General features: G+C 45.8%; 1 protein-coding gene across 6 annotated transcripts in view; it reads left to right on the top strand.

Moving 5' to 3' along the window:
• Nucleotides 1–14,125, top strand: part of LOC130362758 (golgin subfamily A member 6-like protein 22) — a 127,556-nt gene that overhangs the window by 15,578 nt on the left and 97,853 nt on the right. The window lies entirely within an intron of this gene.

The following is a 14,125-nucleotide window of genomic DNA, read 5'->3' as shown; positions in this document are numbered from 1 at the left end:
TCTGCCTAGACTGTTGGACCCCGCAATACTCCACAGGTCTGCTAAGAGTCAGCATTTATCCAAGGTGGTTGCAAGCTTTTTACTGTCCTGCAATACTGCTGTGAGTTTTTGCCCTCCCGTGAAGTATCTTGCTCCCTCCACTGCATACAGATCTGTCCTGCACCTCCATGACCAATAGCCCCCTAACTTTCATTGAATTTACTCCAAACCACCCTTGGTTGCTAATGTGCAAATATTCTGCGCATCAGGATTACAGCCTTGACCACCTAGAATGGTTATACAGTAAAAGTCCTTAAAAGGGGTTAAAATCAATCCATCTTTATTTCTCTCAAGATTAAAAACATCATGATGTGCATAGCATTTAAAAAGGAAACCTTCACGTTTCTGGCCCTTACTGATCACCTGGCCCTTACTGATGAATAATGTCTAATTGAGATCAAGTAACATTTACAGCACAGTAAAGACGTCACTTGAGAACATTTAAAAAAAGAAGACATAATGGAGTATATATACTACCTTGATTTAAACCTTCCGCAAAACCCAAAAGGTGTTACCACAAAACGGGCAGAAAACATTATAGAAAAGCAAGCTGAAACACAGCAAACCAGAAAGAAGAAACAACACAATTAAAAAATTCAAACAACAGTGTAATGATTTGTCAGCCACCATTTTTACCTCCGACCAGATGAAATTATTAGAAAGGAGATTCAATTCCGTGCCAGCATGCTAACCTGATCTGTACAACACATTAACGCATTTATTATTTTTTGGTTTTAATGTTGAATTAAATAAAGATAGATCAATTGAAAGGTATCTACTTCTGGCGATCAGGCAAGCAACTCACACATGGCATCACCATTCTGACCATGGTGATTGGTAAGCTAAAAACAACTTCTTTACCTTGTGTGTGTTTTGTATATTGTATATACATCCATACCCGCACAGCATTTTGTAGTGCATCAATAATTCATACTCGTCCTCATCAATCAGATAGAATATCAGCAGAAAATAAGCAAAGCAAAAGGCTTTTGTCAGGCTGGCCAACTATCTATTGCGTATGGGGGTATTCTACCCTGGTAGATGGCCGTATGATCACACACTGGCACTGATTTGAGTATGTAATTGCTGAGTGACCATGAATATTCATAACATTAATATACTCAAAATCTAAAAGAAAATACTCAGTTTAGTCCTTTGTGTCTATGGAGAGAACATTTCTGGCTCACAGTGCATAAGCACAAGACCAACCTCTGATTTTCCGGCTAACAATAGGAGCTGCGACAAGAATGATATTTACCATGGTAACGTCAGATGCAGCTGATAATGAGAACAACATAGAACTACGCCACGGCCAGACTGTGCACCTTCCCTGCATGAAACTGCTAATACACTATCATTTCAATTTAACATGTATTTTTAGACTCATTTATGTTCAATGTACGGTAATGAAGTCAGTTACCTAAGCTGATATACTAGTATATATATAGGTTGATCCTCTAGCTCCTTTAACTTATTAAATTTACATCATGGCTTTTGTTTAGTGCAACAGTAAAATGGTCATTCGGACAATACACAAATATAAAGTAAATATTCTTAGACCAACACGGAGAAGGGAATTGTGCTGCTCTGGTGACCCTTCTCTGCAGCCTGTGTTGATCTGACCCTTAACCCATCATCTCTGATTGATTAAACTACGTAACCTATCTGACCTTTAACAATCCATTATATCTTCTGATTTTCTACCCTCCTGCCTCTATCTTGGAGATGACCAATGATTTACAATACCTCACTGTGTCCCTAGGTTTCCCTAGGACAAAGCCTTTTACCAACTCCACAATATTTGGACTGCATTGTCGCTACTGGCTTGGATGGGTTACTATTGCTATTCATATCAGATTTATGTAGGGCTTAGGGTAAACAAGTAATAGAGGGGATAGGTTATGAAGTGCCCTATATGTCATAGCCAATATTTGGAAATTCAGTAAGAAAGGACTGGTAAAGGGGAGAGTTGGCAGAAAACGAAATGAGACAGAATAACAGAGAAGTGGATTGTATAGGGTGCAAGAATGGTGGGGTTCATTTATAGACACCCAGGAAACATGCGTTTGCGGGACAGTGTTCACTGGTACCTGTGGTCCCACTCATCACAAAGTGAGGAAAGTCACAGTTTAGGTGGCAGCAGGGGCATAGCTATAGAGATAGCAGAGGTAGCAGTGGCAACGGGGCCCTGGTGCCTAAGGGAGCCCCAAACCACATCTACCCCATAAGAGAGCAGTATTATAAATGGCATATGGAGCCCTGTTGCAGATTTTGCATCGGGGCCCTGAAGCTACAAGCTACGCCTCTGGGTGGCAGATATCACAATTATCAAGGGAGAGGGGCTGCACTGCACTGATGCTATATAGCCTATATCCCCTGGGTGCTTGCTGATGATGATTCCTTGGCTGTGTGGAAGGTCTATTATGTTTATGTTACGTGTGCAATACAAACCAAGACACTGGGACTCAAAGGGTACCTTTTACTAAACTCCTTCCACATAGTGGAGGCAGAGGTCTTGAAGAGTACCTGAGGTAGATGACTGCAGATGGTAGATGGCACTAAATGAATTAATCTTTGTGGAGTGCAGATGTTGACTTGAGCAGTTTTTGAGGTGTTAAATCCATGAAGACTTTGGAAAATTCTGAAGGTGTGTTCCTACAGGAGACAGTCACCTTACCCGACTGGAGGTCCACAAAGGCAGATTATAGGAGTTCAGAAAGAGTTGGAAAAGAGGTCAGAAGATGAGTTACTGAAGGAGCTTTAAAGCGTACCCGTCAGATACAACAAGAATACATGTTTTTAAATATATCACTCAGTACCTAATCCTGACCATGTACATCTAATTTGTATGTGTCTAGCACCTTTATTTATTTTTTTATTACACTTTTAATTTAGCTCACTAGTGTGAATTCCTCTCAAAGGGAGGGGGCGTGGCCTCACTGTGCAGGTCTCCGCCTTCTCCCTCAGTATGCTGTCTGCTCACATCTCTCCTAGCATTAGCAAAACTACAACTCCCAGCTTGTTCTCACTGACAGTAGCGGGACACAAGCTGACAGTGGGAGGATTTTTACGCCAGCTGTGAATCAAGGAAGTGTGTCCATGACATAGGTGATGATGCATGGACACAGCAGAACTAGTATGTGTCCAAGCAGGCAGGGGGGCAGTTGATTGACTGGCTTTTTGAGTATGAAATACTGAAAATTTTCTTATGAAAGCAATTGCAAAACCTATTGGTTTTGCATGCTTTACAACATATCAAAAGTTTTTGTATCCGACAGTGCCTATTTAAGGGAAAGTGGAAGTAGCGGGATGGGGCTTAAAGGGAGCCAATTATAAGATGTTACCATATATAACATGCGGCAATGCATTATAAATGGTCAAATCTCATGATAGGTTCCTTTTAAGGTTGGGTACAATATTTACCTGTTTTCTTGCTTTTTGTTTCCTTTTGTTTTTTCTTAAGTCCTCTGTGTAGGAACCTGTAGTGGTACACACAATTCTGGTAAGCTTTAGGAACTTTGCTCTAACTCCAGTAAGATAAACAGTAGTAACTCTCTCTAGAAGACCATGCAGCCTACGGAAGTCAGTGGGGCATGGATAAACTAGACTTATATAGGGAGCTAATTATAATAACCCCACCTATATATTAGGAAATGCTGGTAGTCCTAAAGAGATACCAGAGATTACTAAGAAAGTTAAAGGAAATGTGTCGCCTAGATTTTTTCCCCCTGATTAGACCTATTTTCTGATTAAATTTTTTTATTCATTTTTTTGGACACTGTGATGGAGACTGTCATCTTGTCTGAGCTATTTTTGACAGCATTTAGTGATATCCTGTACTGACCCATGGACCATAGATAAGACCTGTCCCATTCAGATGAATTGGAGACCTTTACAAAAATCATTCTACAGGGAAGGGGGATGCTGATCTCTGCTGTGATTTCTCGGGATTTAGTGTAATATCTCTACGGTGTCACCTTTTACTGTACTCCTCCTATCTGTGGTAAGAAGTAAGGCATTAATGTAAAAACGATCTGTACAGAACAGAAAAGTCTCATCTTAGTTTTAATCCTAGTAGCCAGAATAGAAAATGCTAGATTTCTGGATTATTTTTAAATATAGATAGACAAAAATGGTGCCAGAAAGTTAAACAGATTTGTAAATTTAAAAAAACATCCTGTGAACAGGGAGGGGGGCACGGCTAGAGAGGGTGCCACTCCCCCGAACTTGCATAGCAAAAAAAAAAAGAAGAAAGATAGCCAGCACAAGTACCTAATAGATGAGTGCATGGGCCAAATGTCTAGCAGAGGTGAGTGGAATGAGCATGAGAGGGTCCCATCCGAAGTGAGGCCACCTCCGTGTGGTGGATGTGGGACACGTTTTGATTAAACAGTGCGCTGAAAGCCTACATTTTTTGACCAAGAGTGCTGCTGTAACCTTCTCTTTGTACACTTTGTATTAGCCCCAGCAGCATGTACCCATATATTAGGTACTTGTGCTGGCTATCTTTTTTTTTTATTAATTTTTTGCTATGCAAGTTAGGGGGAGTGGCACCCTCTCTAGCTGTGCACCCCTCCCTGTTCACAGAAGGTATTTTTTTAAATTGATAGTGGATCCTCTATGTCACCCAGTCAGAGGCCATATGCCCAGCAGAGGTGAGTGGAATGAGTGTTAGGGTCCCATCCAAAGTGAGGCCACCTCCGCATGGTGGATGGGGGACACGTTTTGATCAAAAAGTGCGCTGAGAGACTCTTATTTTTTGACCAAGAGTGCTGCTGCAACCTTCTTTTTTGTAGATTTGTAAATTACGTCTATTAAAAAATCTTAATCCTTCCAGTACTTATCAGCTGCTGTATGCTCCACAGGAAGTTCTTTTTGTTTTGAATTTCTTTTCTGTCTGACCAAAGTAATCTCTGCTGACACCTCTTTCCATGTCAGGAACTGTCCAGAGTAGGAGCAAATTCCCATAGCAAACCTTTCCTACTCTAGACAGTTCCTGACCTGGACAGAGGTGTCAGCAGAGAGCACTGTGGTCAGACTGGAAAGTCAAAAATATAAGAACTTCCTTCACAGAACAGCTGATAAGTACTGGAAGGATTAAGATTTTGAAATAGAAGTAATTTACAAATCTGCTTAACTTTCTGGCACCAGTTGATTTAAAAAATAAAATATTTTCCACTGAGGTACCCCTTTAACACCATGTTTACTATGTGCCATTACCTGATAACATAAAAGTGCAATTTAACTACAGTACAATACTTTTTACATACAGTACAAGACGGTTAGGTGCTTCCTTCATTAAACCATATGAAACACTCTTGAACTGGGACATTGCAAATTCACAATAGGCAAAAGAAGTGCTGTGGTTTCCTTTGAGCTGTGGGCAGTGTGGGGGGCCAGCCTAGAAGCTCCCATTGACTATAATGGGAGCTTCAGCACTGAAGTGCGTAAACAAATATGTCACTTCTGTTTTTTGCATTTCTTTTGATTTTATTAAAGTTCATGGAGGCAGGGTTTTCTAAGGCGACACTCTGTTGTTTTTGTTTTTTTTTGCGAAAATCGGCTTGTCTTAAATACAGAACATCTTTTGTCAGTGTGAACATACCCTTGAAGGGAGCAAGAGGGTGTTACAGTAGTCAATGTAGGATCCTGATTTAGTTGACTTTAGATTGAAGAATGAGAGAATTCAGATAATGTTTTGAGCAGGAGGAGGCGTTGTATGTGTAGTCTGAAGGACATGGCAGAAGCAAAGGTTACTCCAAGTTCAGGAAGTAGGAGGATTGAAGGAGGAGATGACTGACAGTGATTTTGAAAGCCATAAGAGTTTATGAGCTTTCTTATTCAAAAAGTATCAAAAGCGAAGGGATCCCAGGACAAGACCTTCAGGGGCACCAATAAAGAGGAAGAAAGGACTAAGTAGTATGAGCATGGGAGATGCTACAGAACAAGATAGCACAAAGAGTAAAATACTGAGAGTTTGTAATCGAAGTAAAACAATGTTGAAGGCTAAGTACAGGCCTAAGAGTGGAAGCATAGAGAAATGAAGTATGTCTGGTGACTTTGGCTAACATACGGTAGTTTCAGTGAAGTGGTTGGGATCACAAGCCAGATTGTAAGAGGTCAGAAAGTGTATTGAAGGAAAGGTTGGGAGACATTTCAAGATTAATTTGTTGTTAAAGGAGCTTTGAGGAAAGTAGAAGTAGTGAGATGGGGCTGTATTGGGCAGAAAGCATGGGTCAAGGACGTCTTCAGGTCGGGTTAAATATTTCACTTGATTTTTGCTTCTGCTCTCCTATTCATTGGGAATTACAAACTTCAAATTTTTTTGTCATGTATCAATAAGTTTCTACAAATTATGATGGCAAGAACAGTACACCATGCACTATTGCTGGGGAGGAATGTACACTGGGTATTCTCATTGCCTACTAGGCTATATTATTATAGACATTTGGAAAGGGCAAGGTAAGATAAATATGACTTGACACTATTGTATGGGTAAGAATAAAATTATGTTTGCAACATCTATCATTTGGATAAAGGTGCCCATACACATAAGTGGCTGACAGTCCAAAGTGTATGGTGGCCTCCTAACAATCTAGAATAAGAAAGTGAGGAAAAAAGAAAATCGAGACCGGCGCCTCGTGTATTATCCTTGGTAGAGATGGCTCAGAAATGAGGGGGAAGTCCCATATCTCTGTCAGGTGGCCGCTCACCTCAAAAGAAAAAACACTTATCACCCCAGTGATAGGGTAACAAATTATGTCCAAGTCGCTGCTCAGCCCATAGGTCCAGGAACAAGGGCCACTTGTCCTGTAGGCAATCACAAGGTAATGGTGGGGGAGAAAAAACCTTTTTTATGCCAGGCGCTGCCAACATGTTCACACTTGGAGGAGAATGAACAAAAGGATCCTCAGGTTGTCCTTAGCAAAGAAGTTTATTGATAAAACAATAAAATGCAGCAGGATGGTGCATTTCGAGGGTAGCCTCCTCTTCCTCAGATCATCTTCGATCATTGATCTAAAGAAGAGGGGGCTATCCTCGAAATGCATCACCCTGCTGTATTTTATTGTTTTAGCAATAAACTTCTTTGCTAAGGACATCTTAAGGATCCTTTCATTCATTTTCCTCCAAGTGTGAACAAGTTGGCAGCGCCTGGCATAAAAAAGGTCTTCTGTCTCCTTACCATTACCTTGTGATTCCTAACGATCTACCATCAGATGATATCAAACACGGTGATGCCAGTCATTTAACCCCTAAATGCCAAGAATAATTGTGATTTCAGCATTTAAAAAGCACCTGTCGGGTGTCAAATCTACTATATCAGGCACAGAGGTCTAGCACCCATTCGGCATCCCACGATTGCATTGCAGAAGTGATGATGGGTTACTATGGCATTCTGAGGCCTTTCTCTAGGCCTCCATGCTTCCTATAGTAGCCAAAGGCAGGCTATTCCAGCAGAGTGCAAATCTACCTGCATAGCATAGCATTAATTAGTATAAAAGTCCCCTAGATGAACTTAAAGGGGTTATCCACCATAAGGTGATTTTAGTACTTACCTGCCAGACAGTAATGGACATGCTTAGGAAGGATCTGTGCTTGTCTTGGAACTAAACAGCTATGCTTTGAGTCAACCATAACGCTGTGGCTATCTATTTGTGAAATGGATATTTCCTTTTCGAGTACCCCCCCCCCCCCCCACTCTAAGTAGAAGTCCCATGATTCCTTGTATGTAAGTGTGAGGTTACTTTTCTCCGTCCCACACATCAGCCACCCCACCCATTGAAACACAACTGTGCTCTTTTCCATGCAATAGACAAATTTTTTACTAACCAGGGTGCCTCCAGCTGTTGCAAAGCTACAATTCACTGCAAAATGATCTCCCTCCCACTCAGCGGTCACTCCACCCATTGAAGTAAAGACAGGCTTCCTCTAAACACCTGAGTAGTGATCTAATGTCTCGGGCTGCACTGCAACCTGGAAAAACCTGAGATGGCAGTCATTTTGTATGCTGTTAAAAGTAAACATTGGGGCAAAAATCACAGAAGAATTGCGAGACCACCATCAAAAAGAGGCACATGTATTGAGTGTTCAGTCATCCACCGATCAGGAGCCCTTTCTCTCCCAGTTCTGTGTCACATGACCAAGACACACTTTGCAATGTAAGTGTCACGATGCCGGCTGGCAGGAGGTGGATCCTCTGTGCCAGAGAGGGATTGGCGTGGACCGTGCTAGTGGACCGGTTCTAAGTCACTACTGGTGTTCACCAGAGCCCGCCGCAAAGCGGGATGGTCTTGCTGCGGCGGTAGTGACCAGGTCGTATCCACTAGCAACGGCTCAACCTCTCTGACTGCTGAAGATAGGCGCGGTACAAGGGAGTAGGCAGAAGCAAGGTCGGACGTAGCAGAAGGTCGGGGCAGGCAGCAAGGATCGTAGTCAGGGGCAACGGCAGGAGGTCTGGAACACAGGCTAGGAACACACAAGGAAACGCTTTCACTGGCACAATGGCAACAAGATCCGGCGAGGGAGTGCAGGGGAAGTGAGGTATACATAGGGAGTGCACAGGTGAACACACTAATTAGAACCACTTGCGCCAATCAGCGGCGCAGTGGCCCTCTAAATCGCAGAGACCCGGCGCGCGCGCGCCCTAGGGAGCGGGGCCGCGCGCGCCGGGACAGGACCGACGGAGAGCGAGTCAGGTACGGGAGCCGGGGTGCGCATCGCGAGCGGGCGCCACCCGCATCGCGAATCGCATCCCGGCTGGAGGCGGTATCGCAGCGCACCGGGTCAGTGGATCTGACCGGAGCACTGCAGTAGCGAGAGTGTAGCGAGCGCTCCGGGGAGGAGCGGGGACCCGGAGCGCTCGGCGTAACAGTACCCCCCCCTTGGGTCTCCCCCTCTTCTTAGAGCCTGAGAACCTGAGGAGCAGACTTTTGTCTAGGATATTGTCCTCAGGTTCCCAGGATCTCTCTTCAGGACCACAGCCCTCCCAATCGACCAAAAAAAAGGTTTTCCCTCTGACCTTCTTGGAGGCCAGTATCTCCTTTACTGAGAAGATGTCCGAGGAGCCGGAAACAGGAGTGGGAGAAACAAGTTTGGGAGAGAAACGGTTGATGATGAGTGGTTTAAGAAGAGAAACGTGAAAGGCATTAGGAATACGAAGAGAAGGAGGAAGAAGAAGTTTGTAAGAGACAGGATTAATCTGGCACAAAATTTTGAAAGGACCAAGATAGCGTGGTCCCAATTTGTAGCTAGGAACACGGAAGCGGACATATTTAGCGGAGAGCCATACCTTGTCTCCTGGAGAAAAAATGGGGGGAGCTCTTCTTTTCTTATCAGCAAACTTCTTCATGCGTGATGAAGCCTGTAAGAGAGAATTTTGGGTCTCTTTCCATATGGTGGAAAGATCACGATTTATTTCATCCACAGCGGGCAAACCAGAGGGCAAGGGAGTAGGGAGGGGGGGAAGAGGGTGACGGCCGTACACCACGAAAAATGGGGATTTGGAAGAAGATTCAGAGACTCTGAAGTTATACGAGAATTCGGCCCATGGAAGAAGATCTGCCCAGTCATCCTGGCGGGAGGAAACAAAATGCCGTAAATAATCACCCAGGACCTGGTTAATTCTTTCTACTTGCCCATTGGATTGAGGATGATAAGCAGAAGAAAAGTTTAATTTAATCTTGAGTTGTTTACAGAGAGCCCTCCAGAATTTTGACACGAATTGGACGCCTCTATCCGAGACGATCTGCGTGGGCAACCCGTGAAGACGAAAAATGTGTACAAAAAATTGTTTTGCCAACTGAGGCGCTGAAGGAAGACCAGGAAGAGGGATGAAATGTGCCATCTTGGAGAATCGATCAACGACCACCCAAACAACAGTGTTGCTACGGGATGGGGGTAAGTCTGTAATAAAGTCCATACCAATCAGAGACCAAGGCTGTTCGGGGACAGGCAGAGGATGAAGAAGACCAGCGGGCTTCTGGCGAGGAGTCTTATCCCGGGCACAGACAGTGCAGGCCCGCACAAAATCAACAACATCCGTCTCCAGAGTCGGCCACCAATAGAAACGAGAGATGAGTTGCACGGATTTCTTGATGCCCGCATGGCCTGCGAGATGGGAGGAGTGACCCCATTTGAGGATTCCGAGGCGTTGGCGTGGAGTGACGAAGGTCTTCCCTGGAGGAGTTTGCCTGATGGAGGCTGGAGAAGTGGAGATCAGGCAGTCAGGAGGAATGATGTGTTGCGGAGAGAGCTCTACTTCCGAGGCATCCGAGGAACGAGAGAGAGCATCGGCCCTAATGTTCTTATCGGCAGGCCGAAAGTGAATTTCAAAATTAAATCGGGCAAAGAACAGAGACCACCTGGCCTGGCGAGGATTCAGCCGTTGGGCAGACTGGAGATAGGAGAGATTCTTGTGATCGGTGTAAATAATAACTGGAAATCTTGATCCCTCCAGCAGATGCCTCCATTCCTCAAGTGCTAATTTAATGGCTAGTAGCTCTCGATCCCCGATGGAGTAGTTCCTCTCCGCCGGAGAGAAGGTCCTAGAAAAAAAACCACAAGTAACAGCATGCCCGGAAGAATTTTTTTGTAGAAGGACCGCTCCCGCTCCTACTGAGGAGGCATCTACCTCCAATAGGAAGGGTTTAGATGGGTCAGGTCTGGAGAGCACGGGAGCAGAAGAAAAGGCAGACTTGAGCTGTTTAAAGGCGTCTTCCGCTTGAGGAGGCCATGACTTAGGATTGGCATTCTTTTTGGTTAAAGCCACGATAGGAGCCACAATGGTGGAAAAATGTGGAATAAATTGTCTGTAATAATTGGCGAACCCCAAAAAACGTTGGATAGCACGGAGTCCGGAGGGGCGTGGCCAATCTAAGACGGCAGAGAGTTTGTCTGGATCCATTTGTAGTCCCTGGCCAGAGACCAAGTATCCTAGGAAAGGAAGAGATTGACATTCAAACAGACATTTCTCCATCTTGGCATAAAGTTGATTGTCACGAAGTCTCTGAAGAACCATGCGGACATGCTGGCGGTGTTCTTCTAGGTTGGCAGAAAAAATCAGGATATCGTCCAGATACACAACAACACAGGAATATAAGAGATCACGAAAAATTTCATTAACAAAGTCTTGGAAGACGGCAGGGGCGTTGCACAGGCCAAAGGGCATGACCAGATACTCAAAGTGTCCATCTCTAGTGTTAAATGCCGTTTTCCATTCATCCCCCTCTCTGATGCGGATGAGATTATAAGCACCTCTTAAGTCCAGTTTGGTAAAGATGTGGGCACCTTGGAGGCGATCAAAGAGTTCAGAGATAAGAGGTAGAGGGTAGCGGTTCTTTACCGTGATTTTATTAAGACCGCGGTAGTCAATCCAAGGACGTAGGGAGCCATCTTTTTTGGACACAAAGAAAAATCCGGCTCCGGCAGGAGAGGAGGATTTGCGGATAAAGCCCTTTTTTAAATTTTCCTGGATGTACTCAGACATAGCAAGAGTCTCTGGGGCGGAGAGAGGATAAATTCTGCCCCGGGGTGGAGTAGTGCCCGGGAGGAGGTCAATAGGACAGTCATAAGGCCTGTGAGGAGGTAGAGTCTCAGCTTGTTTTTTGCAAAATACATCCGCAAAGTCCATATAGGCCTTAGGGAGACCGGTTACAGGGGAAACCACAGGGTCACGGCAAGGAGTACTGGGAACTGGTTTAAGGCAGTCCTTGAAACAAGAGGTACCCCAACTCTTGATCTCCCCAGTGGACCAATCCAGGGTTGGGGAATGGTGTTGAAGCCAGGGTAGTCCAAGGAGAATTTCGGAAGTACAATTGGGGAGGATCAAAAACTCAATTTTTTCGTGATGAGGTCCGATGCACATTAGGAGGGGCTCCGTGCGGAAACGTATGGTACAGTCCAATCTTTCATTGTTAACACAATTGATGTAGAGGGGTCTGGCGAGACTGGTCACCGGGATGTTGAACCTGTTGATGAGAGAGGCCAAAATAAAATTTCCTGCAGATCCGGAATCCAAGAAGGCCATAGTAGAGAAGGAGAAGGTAGAGGCAGATATCCGCACAGGCACAGTAAGACGTGGAGAAGCAGAGTTGACATCAAGGACTGTTTCACCTTTGTGCGGAGTCAGCGTACGTCTTTCCAGGCGGGGAGGACGGATAGGACAATCCTTCAGGAAGTGTTCGGTACCGGCACAGTACAGGCAGAGATTCTCCATGCGGCGTCGTGTCCTCTCTTGAGGTGTCAGGCGAGACCGGTCGACCTGCATAGCCTCCACGGCGGGAGGCACAGGAACGGATGGCAGGGGACCAGAGGAGAGAGGAGCCGGGGAGAAAAAACGCCTCGTGCGAACAAAGTCCATATCCTGGCGGAGCTCCTGACGCCTTTCGGAAAAACGCATGTCAATGCGAGTGGCTAGATGAATGAGTTCATGTAGGTTAGCAGGGATTTCTCGTGCGGCCAGAACATCTTTAATGTTGCTGGATAGGCCTTTTTTAAAGGTCGCGCAGAGGGCCTCATTATTCCAGGATAGTTCTGAAGCAAGAGTACGGAATTGTACGGCGTACTCGCCAACGGAAGAATTACCCTGGACCAGGTTCAACAGGGCAGTCTCAGCAGAAGAGGCTCAGGCAGGTTCCTCAAAGACACTTCGAATTTCCGAGAAGAAGGAGTGTACAGAGGCAGTGACGGGGTCATTGCGGTCCCAGAGCGGTGTGGCCCATGACAGAGCTTTTCCAGACAGAAGGCTGACTACGAAAGCCACCTTAGACCTTTCAGTAGGAAACTGGTCCGACATCATCTCCAAGTGCAGGGAACATTGAGAAAGAAAGCCACGGCAAAATTTAGAGTCCCCATCAAATTTATCCGGCAAGGATAGTCGTAGGCCTGAAGCGGCCACTCGCTGCGGAGGAGGTGCAGGAGCTGGCGGAGGAGATGATTGCTGAAGCTGTGGTAGTAGCTGCTGTAGCATCACGGTCAGTTGAGACAGCTGGTGGCCTTGTTGCGCTATCTGTTGTGACTGCTGGGCGACCACCGTGGTGAGGTCGGCGACAACTGGCAGAGGAACTTCAGCGGGATCCATGGCCGGATCTACTGTCACGATGCCGGCTGGCAGGAGGTGGATCCTCTGTGCCAGAGAGGGATTGGCGTGGACCGTGCTAGTGGACCGGTTCTAAGTCACTACTGGTGTTCACCAGAGCCCGCCGCAAAGCGGGATGGTCTTGCTGCGGCGGTAGTGACCAGGTCGTATCCACTAGCAACGGCTCAACCTCTCTGACTGCTGAAGATAGGCGCGGTACAAGGGAGTAGGCAGAAGCAAGGTCGGACGTAGCAGAAGGTCGGGGCAGGCAGCAAGGATCGTAGTCAGGGGCAACGGCAGGAGGTCTGGAACACAGGCTAGGAACACACAAGGAAACGCTTTCACTGGCACAATGGCAACAAGATCCGGCGAGGGAGTGCAGGGGAAGTGAGGTATACATAGGGAGTGCACAGGTGAACACACTAATTAGAACCACTTGCGCCAATCAGCGGCGCAGTGGCCCTTTAAATCGCAGAGACCCGGCGCGCGCGCGCCCTAGGGAGCGGGGCTGCGCGCGCCGGGACAGGACCGACGGAGAGCGAGTCAGGTACGGGAGCCGGGGTGCGCATCGCGAGCGGGCGCCACCCGCGTCGCGAATCGCATCCCGGCTGGAGGCGGTATCGCAGCGCACCGGGTCAGTGGATCTGACCGGAGCGCTGCAGTAGCGAGAGTGTAGCGAGCGCTCCGGGGAGGAGCGGGGACCCGGAGCGCTCGGCGTAACAGTAAGTCTATGGAGTGTGTCTCATCTGATACAGATCAGGGAGAGAAGCATAAGGCAGCACAGTCTTCTCCCGACTCGTTTTCATGATCAGTGAAGATCTGAACACTCAGATCGCTGCCAATCTTTTGAAATGTTGTTAGGACATGTCACATTTATTTATTTATTTTTTTTTTTTAAATGACAGATACTCTTTACGTTTTAACATTTAACAGTAGTAAAATAAACAAAAGCTATTAAAAAAAATTGTAATCGTACTGACCCATAGAATAAAGATAACCTGGCAACTGCAA

This window comes from Hyla sarda, chromosome 3 (genome assembly GCF_029499605.1).
Source record: "Hyla sarda isolate aHylSar1 chromosome 3, aHylSar1.hap1, whole genome shotgun sequence".
In the NCBI taxonomy this organism is placed as follows: domain Eukaryota; kingdom Metazoa; phylum Chordata; class Amphibia; order Anura; family Hylidae; genus Hyla; species Hyla sarda.
The sequence above is the reverse complement of the archived record's forward strand: the minus strand, read 5'-3'. Positions and strand labels throughout refer to the sequence as shown.